Source organism: Prionailurus bengalensis, chromosome D3, assembly GCF_016509475.1.
Source record: "Prionailurus bengalensis isolate Pbe53 chromosome D3, Fcat_Pben_1.1_paternal_pri, whole genome shotgun sequence".
NCBI classification, from domain to species: domain Eukaryota; kingdom Metazoa; phylum Chordata; class Mammalia; order Carnivora; family Felidae; genus Prionailurus; species Prionailurus bengalensis.
Window position 1 is genome coordinate 42,765,572 of NC_057356.1, and position 17,839 is coordinate 42,783,410.

Here is a 17,839-nt window from a genome sequence, read left to right on the forward strand (position 1 = left end):
TTGAGAGGAAAAAAAATCTAAGAAGGTGTTAATGAAAAAATGCTACGCATCCCAAATTGCAAGTTCTCTTCAATAGGGAGCATAAGATCATTAGTGGAATTAACTTGGAATTGAATAGCTATTTTGGGACCCCACAGCACACACCCCAACTATCTTTCATCCAAAAATGTTATCTCTAACCTGTGACCATTCTTTCCCCAACTGACCTCCTACAAGGCACTTGCAAAAAATCCTGCCTCAATATTTTATTTCTCTGTAGAATACCCTTTATCTTTACAAATCAGTTTGAATTGTACTGAAAGTTCATTAAGGCATTATCGTGGGACCTCTTTCTAATATTAGCTGTTAAATCCTCAGGTTGTAATCAAATCCTTCGGGCACTTTATTACCTAAACAATATTGAGTGTGGCCTAAAACAGGTAATATTTTGCCAAACCCAGACCAATGGTGGGAGGTTTCAGGATGGGGCTCCAATGTGCATTTATTCATAGTTGTTGGTATTGCTTTTCAGAAGTTTCAATGGTGGTTTGAATTTCTCAAGGGTTACACTATGATTTCTCCTGTGTAGTGCTCTACAGCATCACTGATTAGCCACTTACAAGAGTATAAGCCCCCGTCTTCTTAAAATAAATAGCCTGTAGTCTCCTAGGATATCATGAGAAAGTACCATACAGTAGGTGGCTTAAACAATAGAAATTTATTTTCTTACAACTCTGGAAGCTACAAGTCCCAGATCAAGCTGCTAACAACATTGGTTTTGGGACACATCTCTCTTTTTGGTTTATGGACAGCCATCTTCTCATTGTATCCTCACATGGCCTCTTCTCTGTGCATGCCCAAAGAGAGAGACAGAGAGATAATCTCTGATATTTTCTCCTCTTCTAAGGATACCAGTTCTATCAAGTTACAGTTCCAACCTTATGACCTCATTTAAACTCAATTACCTACTTAACGGCCCAATCTCTAAAGATGGTCACACAGAGGATTATGGCTTCCACATATGAATTTTGGAGAGGACACAATTCAATCCCTAACAAAGACACTTTGCAATATTGGGAGGAGCATCTTAACAGAAATCTCCAGTTAAAACCATATAATCCGAACAACTGAAGTATGGGCTAAAAGTGGTGTCACAAATCTGGCACTAGGGGACACGTAAACTGAGCTGAACTATATAGACAGCAATGTAAATCTAGTTAATGCCAGTCAGAGCAAAATATCATAATTTCAGTTTTAAACACAATAATGTGCTGTTTTTTACTTGTAGCAAGAATTACTATCAATCTCCATTCATTGGGCCAGAGACCCTTGTGGTGTTACCAAAAGCCTTGCCCATCATGTAACATACTACCTACACTTGTGAGTTCATTATGCCAGATTTTTCATTGTTCAAATTAACTCTGATTATAAGTTAGGGATAAATAAAGTAAACAAGCATGCAGAGTTTGGTTTTTTTTTTTCTTTCAGAGAGGAGAAGATTTAATGCACTGTAGGAGTAATTTACTAAATAGTACTTCAGCTTCTTACTAATTAAAGAGTGACTCAGGTCATGCATTTAAGTGCACACAGCCCCAGATGTCTCATAAGTCAACAACACTACATAAACAACACCAATTTATCCTGAATTGAGCACGTTGAACACTGGCAAAGTTCAAATTTGCTAGAATCCTTACTTTGTAACCTGCACTCCATTTCAATCATCTCAAGTAAGGAAAGTTTGCTGGCATACATTTTTTTCTTTGTTGATTCTCTGGTATAACACAACTGTTCGGCCACACTAATAACTTTGACAATATCCAAAACTACCTCATCAATTTATGAAAGCAGTAGAGCTTTACCAAGCCATAACTCTTTAATTGGAGTCAAATAGCTGTTTCTTTGACACTAAGTGTTGCCCACCTAGATTTTGTAACCTAATTTGCTTAGCTAATGAGAACAGTGTGTCACAGTAGATAGAAGTTGGTCTGAAAATTAAAGCAGCAAATGTAACGGAGTTTTCTGTTCCAGGGAGAGTTACTTTGAAATCCAATAAGGACAACACTGATTAAAAAGGAGGTAGTTTAGGTTTCACCAGGACTTCCAGCATGTATATTCTTGCATATACAAATGATGAGATCAGTACATAAAGTTAGTCATAATCAAGGAAGCTGTTCACTTATATAACCATTTTCACTCCCAGGTTAATGGTATAGCTGAAAATTGACATGTCTAAAAATGGCTACTAAAATAATTCAGGCATCAGGTAAGAATTTGGAGCTGAACAAAGTATAGGATAGTTGCTTATAAAATAGAATATTCAGAATTACACAAAACCATATAACACCATCATTTACAGTCGGAAGCTTATTGAAGCTCCCTGAGGTATTTTGTAAGTAAAATTAGGCCTTAAGTGTCTGTGAAATTATGAACCTTTGCACACATTAATTTGCATAAGTATAAATAACTTTCTGAATCTAGATCCAGCCTCTATCACTACCTCTGAATTATAGTGTCAACTTTATCTCAGCAGAGTATTTCAACAAACACCATCAATGAATACTGAGGCCTTTTATGTGCCAAACACTGCTCATGTGTAAGAGCTGACAGCTGAGAGCAGGAATAGACAATAAATAAGTTTTTTAAAAAAAACAGACTAAATTATTCCAGATGGTGGCTCATGTAATAAACAATTAAGAAAGTAATAAGTTAGAGAGTAATAGGGTAGGAAGACATACTATAAATAGAGTGGTCAGAAAACCCCCTTCTGGACATAGGACACTTAAGCTGAGAACTTTTAGTTTAAGAAGAACTTTTAGATAAGAAGGAACCATCCATGTGAAGACAATGGAAGAGTGTTCGAGGCTTTTGAAAAATCTGCAATGAATTGGAACATGGCATTCTTGAGGAATAGTAAGAGGGCCAGTGTGTCTCAGTGTAGAAGGTAAGAATGGTAGAAAGGAGTTAAGGTCAGGAAGCTAATTTAATAACATGTGGCCCAATCCTAATGTCTACAGGAAGGGAGGACACTAGGGAAGGATAAATTTCTAACTTCCTATCCAGGAGTAGGGAGAAGCAAAAACAGAGCTTCAAGGCTGCTAGAATAGAATGACCTCCTCAGTGCTCCCTTAATATTATAATTATTATTCTTTCTAGAGAAGGGGCCAGCAAGCTTTTTATTTCTCAAGCAGGGGCTGGGAAAAGGATAAGTTACAAATATTTTAGTCTTTATGGATAAGTTATAAATATTTTAGTCTTTAAAGGCTCTTTTTAAACTATTCAGTGTTGAGGGCACCTGGATGGCTCAGTTAGTTAAGCATCAGACTCTTTGATTTTGGCTCCAGTCTTGGTTTCATGGTTTGTGAGTTCAAGCCCCACCTCAGGCTCAGCACAGAGTCTGCTTGATATTTTCTCTCTCCCTCTCTCTCTGCCCCTCCCTGCTCACTCTCTGTCTCTTAAAATAAATAAACTTAAAAAAAACTATTCAATGCTGCTGTTACATATATGAATGAATGAAGGTGACTGTGTAAAACTATATTTATAAAAACAAGAAGTGGCCACCTTTGACCTGCAGGTTTGCTGATCACTATTCTAAAATCTCTAAAAAATGTAACATCTGTGCAGTTCACTTCTATATCAAAAATATTATCATTCTAATGTAGTATCTCTTTAAGAACACCAGGTTACTTTTATTCTACTGATGCTAACTGAAAAAGAAATTCTCTATGAAAGATTTGAGTTCCAAACATTTAATGCTTAAATTAATTTGCACATCCTCAACTGATACATGTTGTCAAGGAGGCTCCCACACTATGTTTTCATTATCTCACTTTTCCCATCATTCATATAGATGGCTCCTTGGTAATTTCATCCTTCATTTCAAAACTCTTGTTATGAGGCAATAGACCATTAATGCGGCACATAGATCTTCCTGAAATCTAGATGAAGAACTTAATGAAGCTACAGGACACAAAATAATTGCCAGTAGAATACATTTTCCTAAATCCGTTATGGTATTATCAACAGTTTAATGGTAGTATATTTTCATGTAGGCTGTATACCGGGGAAGTATTAATAAAATTATTCTATTTACATAAATCACTATATCAGGGAAGAATTATGTGTTTGTCACAACCAAAACACACAAAAAGGGATCAAATGACACTTTTAAAAATGATGATTGAATCCCAAGCTAAGAATATAGAAAAATGGATAATTTCATGGATGAGTTTTAGGTCAGAATAGGTCCATCAAATGCCAATGTTTCTTGCTCCAAAATGTCACTTTGGCTTAACCCCTTGTTTTCTTTTTTTTTTTTTTTTAACATTTATTTATTATTGAGAGACAGAGAGACACAGAGCATGAGCAGGGAAGGGGCAGACACAGAATCTGAAGCAGACTCCAGGCTCTGAGCTGTGAGCACAGAGCCCAATGCGAGGCTCGAACTCACAAACTGCAAGATCATGACCTTAGCTGAAGTCGGACACTTAACCAAATGAGCCACCCAGCCACCCCACTAACCCCTTGTTTTCTTGCAGACAGCTCCTCACTTAGATCAGGTCCTCCTCTCTCTATGCCTGGTATTAAAGTACTTTTTGTTTACCTCTAAGTCTCTTATTTCTAAGTTAGCCTTTTTTCCCCATAACCCCTAGAACAATCTCTAAATAATATTTTCATCGGTATTTTGAAACTTTGCTTAAAAATTTTAGAGTAGCATGCTCACTTATATGTGGAATCTTAAAAACAAAACAAAACAGAACAAAAACAACAATAACAGCATCAAAACTCATAAATACAGAGAACCGATTGGTGTTTGTCAGCGGCAGAAGGTAGGGGTATGGAAAATGGGTGAAGGGGATCAAAAGGTACAAAGTCCTGGGGATATAATGTACAGCACAGCAAGTACAGGTGAAAATACTGTATTGCATATTTGAAAGTTGCTAAGAGAGTAAATATTAAAAGTTCTCATCACCAGAAAAAAAATTGTAACTATGTGAGGTGATGGATGTTAACTAGACTTATTGTGATTGTTTCACAATATATACAAATATCGAATCATTATGTTGTACATCTGAAATGAATATAATGTTATGTCAATTATATCTCAATTTAAAAAGAGATATAGTAGTGTATTTTATTCCCTACAATCATGATTTTTAAAAAAATAATTATCACAGTTCACTATGTCAAAAAAAAAATTCTAATTGAGAGTAGAGATTTTCCCTAACAAGGTAACCATTTCTTATTCTTATTATTTGCCTACTACACTTAAATCTCATCCTTATTCTAATTCTCTGCTCAGCACAACTTCTCCATAGCCTCTGGTGAACAAATCCTTCCTTGGTCTTCCAGTGGTTAAGCCTTTCCCAACCTCACCAAGCAATAAGTCACTCCCTCTTCTCCCCTGCATAATGGTAAATATACCTCCAGTTTAAGATTATCCCATTGTATTACAATTATGTGTTTATTCATCTGTCTTTCCCCAAATGAACTACTCACTCTTAGAGTATAGGTTTCACATTCATCTCTTTATTCTTTTTGCCTGGTTCATAGTGGGCACTCAATATATGATTATTGAATAAATTAACACAGTAATCAGCAAAAAAGTCTTCAGCTATGTCAAGGACTTATGTTCAACTTCACTATCTTGAAGATAAGAATTGCTTCTTCTTCTCCAGTGAGTGTAATTTCCAGAACTAAAACTGACTAAAGATATGCTCTGTAAAATTCTAACTCAGTAGGTCTGAAGGACAGGCTCAAGAATCAACCCTTTGCATTAGCATCCTCGACATTTTGTGGCAGATGGTCCATAGACACCAATTTGAGTAACTCTGAACTACAATGTAAGTGTAGAACTTGGGTAAAGGCCCTCAAGAGAGCACTGGAACAGGTTTAGATGCACTGTGGCCCTATATTATGGTTAGCTTCACGCACGGATGGATATATGAAATAACAGCATTTTCATTCAGATTTTACTACTGATTTATCTTTTTAAATGGATTTTATTTTTACTGAAAATGTATTGGTTGATTTACATTCTGGGAAACAATACATAATAAGCAAGAAAGAGAAGAGGGCAATATTTGAAGAACCGTAATGTCTCAATGGATAATGTTTGATTAATTTTTTTCTTTTAATTTTTTGCTATTTAATGTTTATTTATTTTTGAGAGAGAGAGAGAGAGGCAGAGCAGGAGGGGTGGGGGAGGGAAGAGACAGGGACACAGGATCCAAAGCAGACTCCAGGCTCTGAGCTGTCAGCACAGAGACCAATGCGGGGCTCAAACTCAGGAACTGCGAGCTCACGAACTGAGCTGAAGTTGAATGCTTAACAGACTGAGCCACCCAGGCGCCCCAACATTTGATTAATTCTAATGGATTAGCTTTGATATTTTAGGAAAAGGCTTTTTGTGTCTTTTTAATGTTTACTTATTTTTCAGAAAGAGAGAGAGCAGAGGAGGGAGAGAGAGAGAGAGGGAAAAGGAGAATCCTAAGCAGGATACTCACTGCCAGTGCAGACCCCACCAAGGGCTCAAACCCACCAACCCTGTGATCATGCTCTGAGCTGAAATTAAGAGTCAGATGCTTAACAGACTGAGCCACCCAGGCACCCTGGAAAATGTTTTTTTTTTTTTAATTTTTTTTTCAACGTTTTTATTTATTTTTGGGACAGAGAGAGACAGAGCATGAACGGGGGAGGGGCAGAGAGAGAGGGAGACACAGAATCGGAAACAGGCTCCAGGCTCTGAGCCATCAACCCAGAGCCTGACGCGGGGCTCGAACTCACGGACCACGAGATCGTGACCTGGCTGAAGTCGGACGCTTAACCGATTGCGCGACCCAGGCACCCCAAACCCTGGAAAATGTTTTGATTACATTATCTGTCTTAGATTCAAAGACCTCCTAAGTTGTGCTCAAATGGGTGCCAGGGCTTTGTATAGACTTTTGTTCAAGTCCTTGCAAGGGAGTTTTTTTATCCAACTATTTATTCTTCATGATAATGGAGCACTGTTTTTTTCTTCCACAGTCTGTTGGCATGCACTACAGCTAGCTCCCTACAGCAGCTTCTAAGAAGAAAATCGATTCCACCACTAGAAACTGAAGTCTCAGAAATTCTGTCATGTCACATGTCACATGACATGAATTTTTGTTTAATTTTATTTTCATTTTTTTTAATTTACATCCAAATTAGTTAGCATATAGTGAAACAATGATTTCAGGGGTAGCTTCCTTAATGCCACTTACCCATTTAGCCCATCCCCCCTCCCACAATCCCTCCAGCAACCCTGAGTTTGTTCTCCATATTTATGAGTCTCTTCTGTTTTGTCCCCCTCCCTGTTTTTATATTATTTTTGTTTCCCTTCCCTTATGTTCATCTCTTTTGTCTCTTAAAGTCCTCATATGAAAGATGTTTGTCTTTCTCTGACTGACCAATTTCGCTTAGCATAATACCCTCCAGTTCCATCCACGTAGTTGCAAATGGCAAGATTTCATTCATTTTGATTGCCGAGTATTACTCCATTGTATATATATACCACCTCTTCTTTATCCATTCATCCATCAGTGACATTTGGGCTCTTTCCATACTTTGGCTATTGTTTATAGTGCTGCTATAAACATGTGCCTCTTCGAAACAGCACACCTGTATCCCTTGGATAAATACCCAGAAGTGCAATTGCTGGGTCGTAGGGTAGTTCTATTTTTAATTTGCTGAGGAACCTCCATACTGTTTTCCAGAGTGACTGGACCAGTTTGCATTCTCACCAGCAGTGCAAAAGAGATCCTCTTTCTCTGCATCCTCGCCAACATCTGTTGTTGCCTGAGTTGTTAATGTTAGCCATACTGACAGGTGTGAGGTGGTATCTCATTGTGGTTTTGATTTGTATTTCCCTGATGATGAGTGATGTTGAGCATTTTTTCATGTCTTGGTTGGCCATCTGGATGTCTTCTTCGGAGAAGTGTCTATTCATGTCTTTTGCCCATTTCTTCACTGGATTATTTGTTTTCTGGGTGTTGAGTTTGATAAGTTCTTCATAGATTTTGGATCTGAACCCTTTATCTGATATGTCATTTGCTAATATCTTCTCCCATTCTGTCGGTTGCCTTTTAGTTTGGCTGAATGTTTCCTTTGCTGTGCAGAAGCTTTTTATTTTGATGAGGTCCCAATAGTTCATTTTTGCTTTTGTTTCCCTTGCCTCTGGAGACGTGTTGAGTAAGAAGTTGCTGCAGCCAAGATCAAAGAGGTTTTTGCCTGCTTTCTCCTTGAGGATTTTGATGGCTTCCTATCTTACATTTAGGTCCTTCATCCATTTGAGTTTATTTTTGTGTATAGTGTAAGAAAGTGGTCCAGGTTCTTCTGCATGTCACTGTCCAGTTTTCCCAGCACCACTTGCTGAAGACACTGTCTTTATTCCATTGGATATTCTTTCCTGCTTTGTCAAAGATAAGTTGGCTATACGTTTGTGGGTCCATATCTGGGTTCTCTATTCTGTTCCATTGATCTGAGTGTCTGTTCTTGTGCCAGTGAACAATCCAAATTTTAAAACTGCCAACAAATTCATCACAAAAACCACGATCTTCCAAAACAAGTCTGTGTTTTTCTATCTAGATGCAACCAAAGGACCAATTCATTGGAAGAATAATATACTTTTCATATTAAGGAGAAAAAATTTTTGAGACATTTAAGTATAAAATAAAGTTTCTGAAATACATACCTAGTGGACAACCTAATGCCTTCCAAATACCAGACCATGTGAAAGTTTTTACAGGTTCAAAGGAAAATGAGAAAAAGAAGCCCCTTGGACAGGCATCAGTTGCTCCCTATTCACAGAGTCATATCTAGAACAGAGAAAAACCAAAATCAGAGCTAAGTCCCTTCTATCTCTATTAGGAGTTAAGTCTCATAATAGCTTCTATAATTCTTTACAAAATGTACCTATGTCAGGCCACTTTAGGAATAGTATTCTGAAAATGATTGTCCTTAATTAGGTCATCAGTATTGAGTGTTAAAGTCTTTGGTCACCAGTAATTGTTATAAACTATGAGACCAAGAGTATAAGTGCTGATGCTGACCACTTCCTGCCAGCACTCTGTCCCTGGATCTCTGAAGATGTCTTCTTCCCTGAGTGGAGCTGTAGGTGTGAACATCCCTCTTTGATTCTCTCTTCAGGTTAGATGGTCTGGGATCACAGATTAACTCATGTCTTAGAATGTAGAAAAGATGTCCAGAAAGAAAGTTGCCCATGGTATAGAAAATATCCAGAAACTAATGGTTATCTATATTTACAAGTGACCAACTTAAGTTCCTATTCTCCTACTCTCTTCCACTACATCCCATAGTAGTATAAAAAATAATTCAAAAATATCATTACTGTTTCATAATATCCCACCTTATTCTGACTTGATTTAAGGTAGCCATGAACTGACACTTGGTAAGCACCTGTACATCATACAGTCTGTCTTAGTACTTTGCATATTGTCTCACTTATCCTAACAATTTGTTATATTTTAAATTTTCCATTTTATAGATGCTGATATCAAGGCTCCCTGAGATTAGCCTGAATATTACACAGAAGTAATATCTGGATTGAAACCCACATCTGTTAGACTTCAGCCTATTATAGCACCATACATTCAACACCTCAAAAAACTAAATCTCTATATGAGACTCTTGGGTAAATCTATTTCTGCTGGCCTAAAAGCTGACTCAGGTATCAAGAGCAACACAAGAGGCCAAAATGACCTGTCATGTACCTACTGCAGCAAGAGGAACCTACATGGACAAGGTTGTAATCACTCAAAGCATTTGGGATTTTTTTTTCTTTTGTATGTAAATAATTTCAGACACATAGTGAAAAGTCCATCTTATTAGTTTGCAATCAAACAATGTTTGATTAAAACTTGTATTAATGCCAAGTGATAGCATTCAACTTGAACATACATTTCCCCCTAAGAGTCATATCTGAATTACTTCTATATCTATTTATGTAATCTTTCATGAGAGGACAAAAAATTTGCAATATTGAAGATATTCATAAGAAAATTCCACAGGCTATGTCAGTAATTTCAAGAGAAAAGCTTGGAAAATGACCCAGACCATAACAGTATCGGTGGAATAGGTACTTAGCATTCTAACATGACTAATTTGAAAGACACTTATTTAAAAGTAAAAGTTCTACTGTATTTTGGTGTTTTAGAAAATATACCATGGTTAATAATAATATTGTTCTATTGATTTCATGACGAAGTTAAATTCAAATGCTAAAAATTACTAGTTCCAGAGTCTCATGGAATTATAATACAATTGTAAAGATGATGGGGGAAAAAAAACAATTGTAAAGATGATGAGAGAGACAGAGACCAAGAGAGATTATTCAGTATAAACAAACATCACCTAGGTTTTACTTTGAAAATTTTGTCTTTAGGGGCGCCTGGGTGGCACATTCCAGTATGTATATGCCTTTTGATTTCGGCTCAGTTCATGATCTCATGATTCATGATATCAAACCCTGCGTTGGGCTCTGCGCTGACAGTGTGGAGCCTGCTTGGGATTCTCTCTCTCTCTCCCTCTTTCTGCCCCTCCCCACTCATGCACTCTCTCACTACCTCTGTCTCAAAAACAAATAAATAAACATTTTTTAATTTGCTTTTATGCCTAATAAATCTTTTTTTTTCTTTAATTTTGAGAGAGACAGCACAAGCAGGGGAGGGGCAGAGAGAGAGAGAGAAAGAGAATCCCAGGAAGACTCTGTGCTGCCAGTGCAAAACTAGATGTGGGGCTCAAACCCATGAAGCTGGGAGATCATGACCTGAGCCAAAATCAAGAGTTGGACACTTAACCGGCAGAGCCACCCAGGCACCTCTTATGCCTAATGAATCTTGACTTCCATTTTAATAAAAGCAAGTAATCTGCTATTCATAGACCATAAATAAGTACTAAGCATGCATTTATACAAGTTTTTGTGATGTCGGGACCCAAGGATATAAGAATTCTAGCTAAAATTGTAGTGCTAGAATGAAGAAAAGGAGAAACATGCTGCATACTCTGGCACAGTCTGGACCCATCCATACATGGTACCTCTACAGCCATGTCTTCTTCTAAGAAAGTCTCTCATAACTGATCATAGATTTTTTTTTCCCAAGCTAGTCCTCAGGGTGCCTTACAACTGTTCTCAACATAACAACCCCAGTTAACACTTTTAGCAGATTAAAGTTGTCATGAAAGATGAAGCGCATCTCTCATCCTAGAAGGTACATGGGCATCATTGACTCTAGAGGAGAAATGGACACCTGAGGTATCAGTTTGCACTTCCTCTGCCACCATCACATGTGAACCCACTGGGAGAGACATTACAATAGGTCCCATTCTCAGAGGAAGGGCAGGGCTGAGCACCATGGGTTATTGAATGGTTACTACATTTAGTACTCAGAAAAACTCTTAGGTCTAGAGATTGTTTTTCTGCATTTTTCAGCTGGGGAAAGGATATACAAAGAGGTTAAGTGAGTTGTCTCAGGTCACAGAGCTGGGGTCTGCTACAAAGACGTGTAGTTCCTGCTGCGCCTGGGTGGCGCAGTCGGTTAAGTGTCCGACTTCAGCCAGGTCACGATCTCGCGGTCCGTGAGTTCGAGCCCCGCGTCAGGCTCTGAGCTGATGGCTCGGAGCCTGGAGCCTGTTTCCAATTCTGTGTCTCCCTCTCTCTGCCCCTCCCCTGTTCATGCTCTGTCTCTCTCTGTCCCAAAAATAAATAAAAAACGTTGAAAAAAAATTTAAAAAAAAAAAAAAACAACGACGTGTAGTTCCTTTCCTCACTAGGTAAGTGGTTGTAACGTGCAAATACAAAATTTATTGATATACATTAAGTTCATATTCACCCATCTCACTAAGTTTTGTTATTGTTTTTACATTATTTCTCTTGATTAGTTTTATATTTCCCATGTGTCCCATAATAGCAGCTGCAAAGAACGATCATCCTACCTTATCCTTTTCAACTTCTATGCCTCTAATTTCTGTCTTTGGCCTAATTGCAATAGCTGGTGTCTTTAAGCAATGTTACCATGATAGCACTGATAGTGGAAATCCTAACCTTGTCCCACATGTTTATGGAAAAACAGTACTGCTTCCCACATCAATATTGATGTTAGCTTTGGGATTGAGCCCAATATATTTTTTATCAAATTAGGAATATTTTATTTAAAGTTTTAAATCAAGAATGTACACAGACTTCTTTTTTAGCAGCTTTGAGATATAATGCACATGCCATTCAATCTAATGGCTTTTAGTATATTCACAGAATTGTGCAACCAGTAACACTCTGATTTTAGAATCTAATTTAGAATTTGATTTTCTACACTTCAAAAAGAAACCTCAGACCCATTAGTAGTCACCCCCTTCCTAACCCCAGCCCCACACTAGGCAACCACCTATCTACTTTTGTTTCTATAGCTTTGCCTTTTCTGTATATTTTATGTAAACAGATCATACGCTATGTGGCCTTTTATGGATGACTTACATCAAAATGTTTGCAAATGATCACATGATTTGCCTTAGATCTATTACTGATCTAAGTATGCTAATATATTTTCTCATTAGAACCACCTTCACATTCTTGGAATGACCTCTTTAAATTGATGACTGAATTACCTTTGCTAGTAATTTATTTAGGATTTTTAAACCAATATTGTGTTGCATATTGTCTTTTATGATTTTTTGTTGGAATTTAGTAACAATGTTTTATGTATACTACTTCATAGGATGGATTTGGAAGCTTTTCATCTTCACCTAGGTTCTGGAGCAATTTAACTAGTACTAGATTTATACCCTGTGAAACACCACAGAGTCCCTTTTAAAGGATTAACTCTTTAAAAACATTTTTTCTTCTATGGTAGTCTTTCAAAGTTTTCCTCCCTTTTCTGGAATCTGTCTTGGTAAATTTTATTTTTCTAGAAAACTATCCATTTCAAAATATTTCAAACGTATGTTCATGAAGCTTAGAAAACCAGCCTCCTATGATTCACTTAATTTCATCTGCAACTAAGGTTATTTTTTTCTCTTGTTTCTTCTTTAGCATGTTTGTGCTTTCTCCCTTTTTCTTGCCTACTTACCTGATATTTATTATTTATTTTTTGAGACCCAACTCAGATACACATGCTGCTCTACTATTTTTCAGTTTTTTAATTTTGATTTCTACTTTACCTTACTAATTCCATACTTTGGCTTTCCTTTGGTCTTTTTCTAACTTCTCCAGTTATGTGTTTAATTCACTTATGATTATGCTTTCTTATTCATTTATATAAATACATAACATTTTATCCTCTGACCCTTACTATCAACTGTAAACCCCTGTGCTGCTATGTAGTATTTTCATCATCAATGAAATTATCACTCTATTTCATGAATTATAAATTATGAATTTTTTGAATTATTGAAGAGGAAATGTCGACATTTCTATGTGGCAGGAATTTTTGTATTTATTGATTGATTGAAATATAGTTGATAGTGTTACATTAGTTTCAGGTGTACAAAATAGTGATTCAACAACTCTATATGTTGTGCTATGTTTACCACAAGTATAGCTACCATCTGTCCCCAGGCGATGCTATTACAATACCATTGACTATATTCTCTATATGCTATACATTTCATCTCCATGACCTGTTGAGTCCATAACTGGAAGACTGTCCCTCCCACTCACCTTCACCCATTTTGCCCAACACCTCAGCCCCCTCCCCTCTGGCAACCACCAATTCATTCTCTACATTTATTAGTCTGTTTCTGCTTTGTTTGCTTTGATTTTTCAGATTCCACATATAAGTGAAATCATATGGTATTTGTCTGACTTATTTCACTTAGCATAATACCTTCCAGGTCTATCCTTGTGATAAATGGCAAAATATCATTCTCTTTTATGACTAATATTTCACCATATATATATATATATGTGTGTGTGTGTGTGTGTGTGTGTATTATCACCACATATATATCATATAAATCATGCACATATCATTTTACATATAAATATATAATATATAGCATATATGCTATCTATAATATATGTGAAATATACAATAAATCATTGTGAGATATATATGTGTGTGTGTGCGTATATATACACATATATGACATATACAATAAATCATTGTGAGATATATATGTGTGTGTGTGTATACATACATACATATATATATCTCACAATCCATTGATCTATGGATTCATTCATCTCTTTATCCATTCATGTATCAATGGACACTTGGGTGTTTTGTAAACCTTGGTTATTGTAAATAATGCTGTGATAAACATTGGGATGCACATATCTTTTTGAATTAGTGTTTTTGTTTTCTTTGGGTAAATACTCAGTAGTGGAATTACTGGATCATATGCTGTTTCTATTTTTAATTTTTGGAAGAACTTTCATATTCTTTTCCAAAGTGGTTGAACCAATTTACATTCCAACCAATAGTGCATGAGGGTTCCTTTTTCTTGTGGTGGGACTTTTTGATTTTCTGATTTTAAGTTCTAATTTACTGCATTCACATCACACAATCTTGCCTGAATTCATTTTATTTTATGATAGCTATTGAAGTTTCCTTTGAGGCATACAATATAAAGAGTAGAGTAGAGTAGAGTCACATTCCTTGTGACTATCCTAAGGTAGCTGAAAATAAGGCATATTACCTATTTAAGGGATAAAGTTCAATATGTATATCAAGTAAGTCTGCCTCATATGTCTATCTTGTACTTCTATTTTTCATATCCCTAGTGTTTTTAATCCTTAGTTATTTTGTTCACTTGATTTTTTTGGTCCCTTTAATTCATTATGGACAGAAAAAGATGAGTTAAAATCTATTATGACCACTGTGTTTCTAATTCTTCTTATAATTTCCTAGCATTTCCTTTATTAATGTTGATTTTATATTATTTAGGCCCTAACATTCATAACTGTTGTATATTTATTGGAAAGTGTGCCCATTGGTAGTATTGGTTCCTTTTTTTGATGTATTTATTTTTTGCCATAAATTATATATAACTAGACCCAATTCTCAATGTTAATCCTTCTGCCATTATTTTCTTCTCATCATTTGGAAAACTAAAGCTCATCCTCTCATTATTTCTTCCAGAAAAATTCATGAGAACAATATTCTCTAAATTCTTGCATATTTGATGTACATATATGCTGTCTTTACGTTTGAATGACAGTTTGTCTGAATACAAAATTTGAGGGTCACACTTCTTTTCCTTGAAGACTAGTAAGACTTGTTCCATTATCAAATACTGCTATAAAACAATCTAAAGACAGGCTGATTTTTTTTTCATTTTAAGTGACTTGATTTTATTGCTTAGCTTCCCAAATGACTACTCTTCAGATCTTTGATGTCTCATTATTATCTGTTTATTTGCTGGCATAGACTAAACTGCTGTCAAAAGTTACATAAACTCACTATGTAAGAGCTCAAAAAGAGTAGAGATTGTTTTCTTGCTAGGGTATCAATATTCCAGGTTAGGATTTAAAGGACTTCTAATCACGTGGTCACTCAGCTCTGGCTTCTTTGATCAATGTGGTCACAACAGCAGCCCATTGGAAGGAATGAGCATGGAGTAACCTCACGGAGTGTTATGTGGACTATGTTAAAAATGGGACACATAATTTATATTCACATGCCATTGACTAGAATGCAGTCGTATGACACAAAAGAGGCCAGAAATGTGTTTAAGTGTCCAAGATGAAAAATTTTAAAAGCTTTAGGTGGACATTATCAATTTTAGCCACAATCTGTTCCTGAGCCACCACATAGGCATGCAAATCCTACTGACCACACATGTAAAACATTCACTCCTCCCCAAGGGAAACACCCCAACATTATTCACCAATTGCATCTAATTCAAAGCCTAGGATTTCTGCATGATTTCTAGCCATTAAGGCCCAATTCTGGTTCCTTAAGGATTAATCATCTACAGAGTAAAAATACAAGTTATCTATCCTCCAGTCTCACAAAGAAAAACACATCTAATATGCAATAATGGAGTACAGACAAGATAACCACAATAACAATCTCCATTTAGAAAAGGAAAGAATGAGGGACGCCTAGATGGTTCAATCAGTTAAGCATATGACTTTTGATTTCAGCTCAGGTCATAGTCTCACAGTTTGTGAGTTTGAGCGCCGCATTTGCTCTGTACTGACAGTGCAGAGCCTGGTTGGGATTCTTTCTCTCCCCTCTCTCTCTGCCCCTACACCACTTACTCTCTCTCTCAAAATTAAAAAAAAAAAAAATTAAAAATTAAAAAGGAAGGGAAAGAATGAGAAACACACAGTAGTCATAGCAATGATGGAATCCAGTTGGGTAAGCATTGTGAAGTCTTAGCAAAGTTGGAAGTTTCTCAATTATACCTGCTCTCTCTGAAGACTTTGCTGTTTCCCAAATCCTCTTGCCCCACCCTCCAGAAGATTCTTTTTTGCCCCTTATCCATGGCCATATCTGAAGTGAAGACTGGGAAGTATGACCCCCTTGGAAACTGTACAATGAAAGCAATGTGAGCTAGGATATAATACATCAAAGCCCAGCCCACACCCTTTCTATGGGCTATAATGGCAACCATGTGAACCACAGCAAAGGATTAATGATAATGTTGACTGGGCAAGTATCAGTAGCCTTTGGTGGAATAAGAATCCTGAATCCCTCAACAACTATGTGGAAAAGTGGTCCTCTTTCCTGAACTTGGAACATTTGACCTTGACCATTAGAAGAGAATTCCTTTGTATTTTGAATGTATTTGTTATAATAATCTAGCCTCTACTAATTAACATACAAATTAGTAACAGGAATGGGATAATGCCATAACTCTGACTTAAAATATACGATACTGGTTTCGTGGTTAGGCAGTTGGTAGTAAAGAAACAGACATTATAAGCTAAAAAGCTGGAGACCCATGCTGTGCTGGGGAAAACCATTAAATACGCTTCATTCCACTGAATAAAACCATGACACATGGCCACTTCCAAACTAAGCAGAGAAGTATGATCTAGCTCTGTGCTCAGGAGTAGGAAGAAAAGGTTTGGTAGTCAGCAGTCTCTGGTATACCATTCTGTATTCTTTTTTTTTTTTTTTTTTTTTTTTGAGACTTGGTATGCCCATTTACTCTGCAGATTTAATGCTTTTGTTCATAAAGAGTATTTTCAGAATTCTTTATTCTGGTCTAATATTTCTATTTTCTTCTTCAGGGCCTCCATTTAAACACATTTTATTTGCCTTGAGTATGTTCAGTATCTACACCTACATTCAATCCAGGCCACTTATAAAGGGGCTAAGCTATCAAGAAGTATTCCATGAAAAGAATTATTTTGGAAAATTCATGAAAGTTTGCACAGGAGTTACTACACCAATGATAAAGAAAACTAAGCAGTTGTGGATAATATTATGTACCTGGTAGATTCATATACTGATACTCAATCTTGACCTGATGCTTTATTATCATTACTTTATACTTAATTTTTCAAAACATGATACAGACTTAAAAAAATAAACCTTCTGAGGCAACATTCTCCAAGTAATACAGCATTCCCCCAATTTGTCCACTCTGAACACAAAAACCTTGGCTACAAAACGTGAGTATAATATATCTGTAGTAATTATACCCCATGAAGTCAACAAAACAGGCATTGAGAGCAACTGAATGACTCCCATGAAAAAAAGAACAAAATGGAGACCAAATTACCAAATAAGCAAATATGTATAAAACTATGAATGCTACAGTAGGATTGAGATATGAATGTTCTCATAACAATCTACTTATTTTAAATAAGCCAACCAAGGCTATCACAACAGGGTCTATTCTGGTTCTCTGGATTTTTCTTTTTTGCTCACTGACA

At 36.4% G+C, this 17,839-nt stretch overlaps 1 non-coding gene across 1 annotated transcript; it reads right to left on the minus strand.

Annotated features, from left to right (window-relative positions):
* Positions 1 to 1,259: 1,259 nt before the first annotated feature.
* LOC122471071 lies at positions 1,260 to 1,415 on the minus strand. The gene has a single exon (XR_006294090.1). It is a non-coding gene; the product is annotated as a small nucleolar RNA SNORA62/SNORA6 family (small nucleolar RNA).
* Positions 1,416 to 17,839: the final 16,424 nt, after the last annotated feature.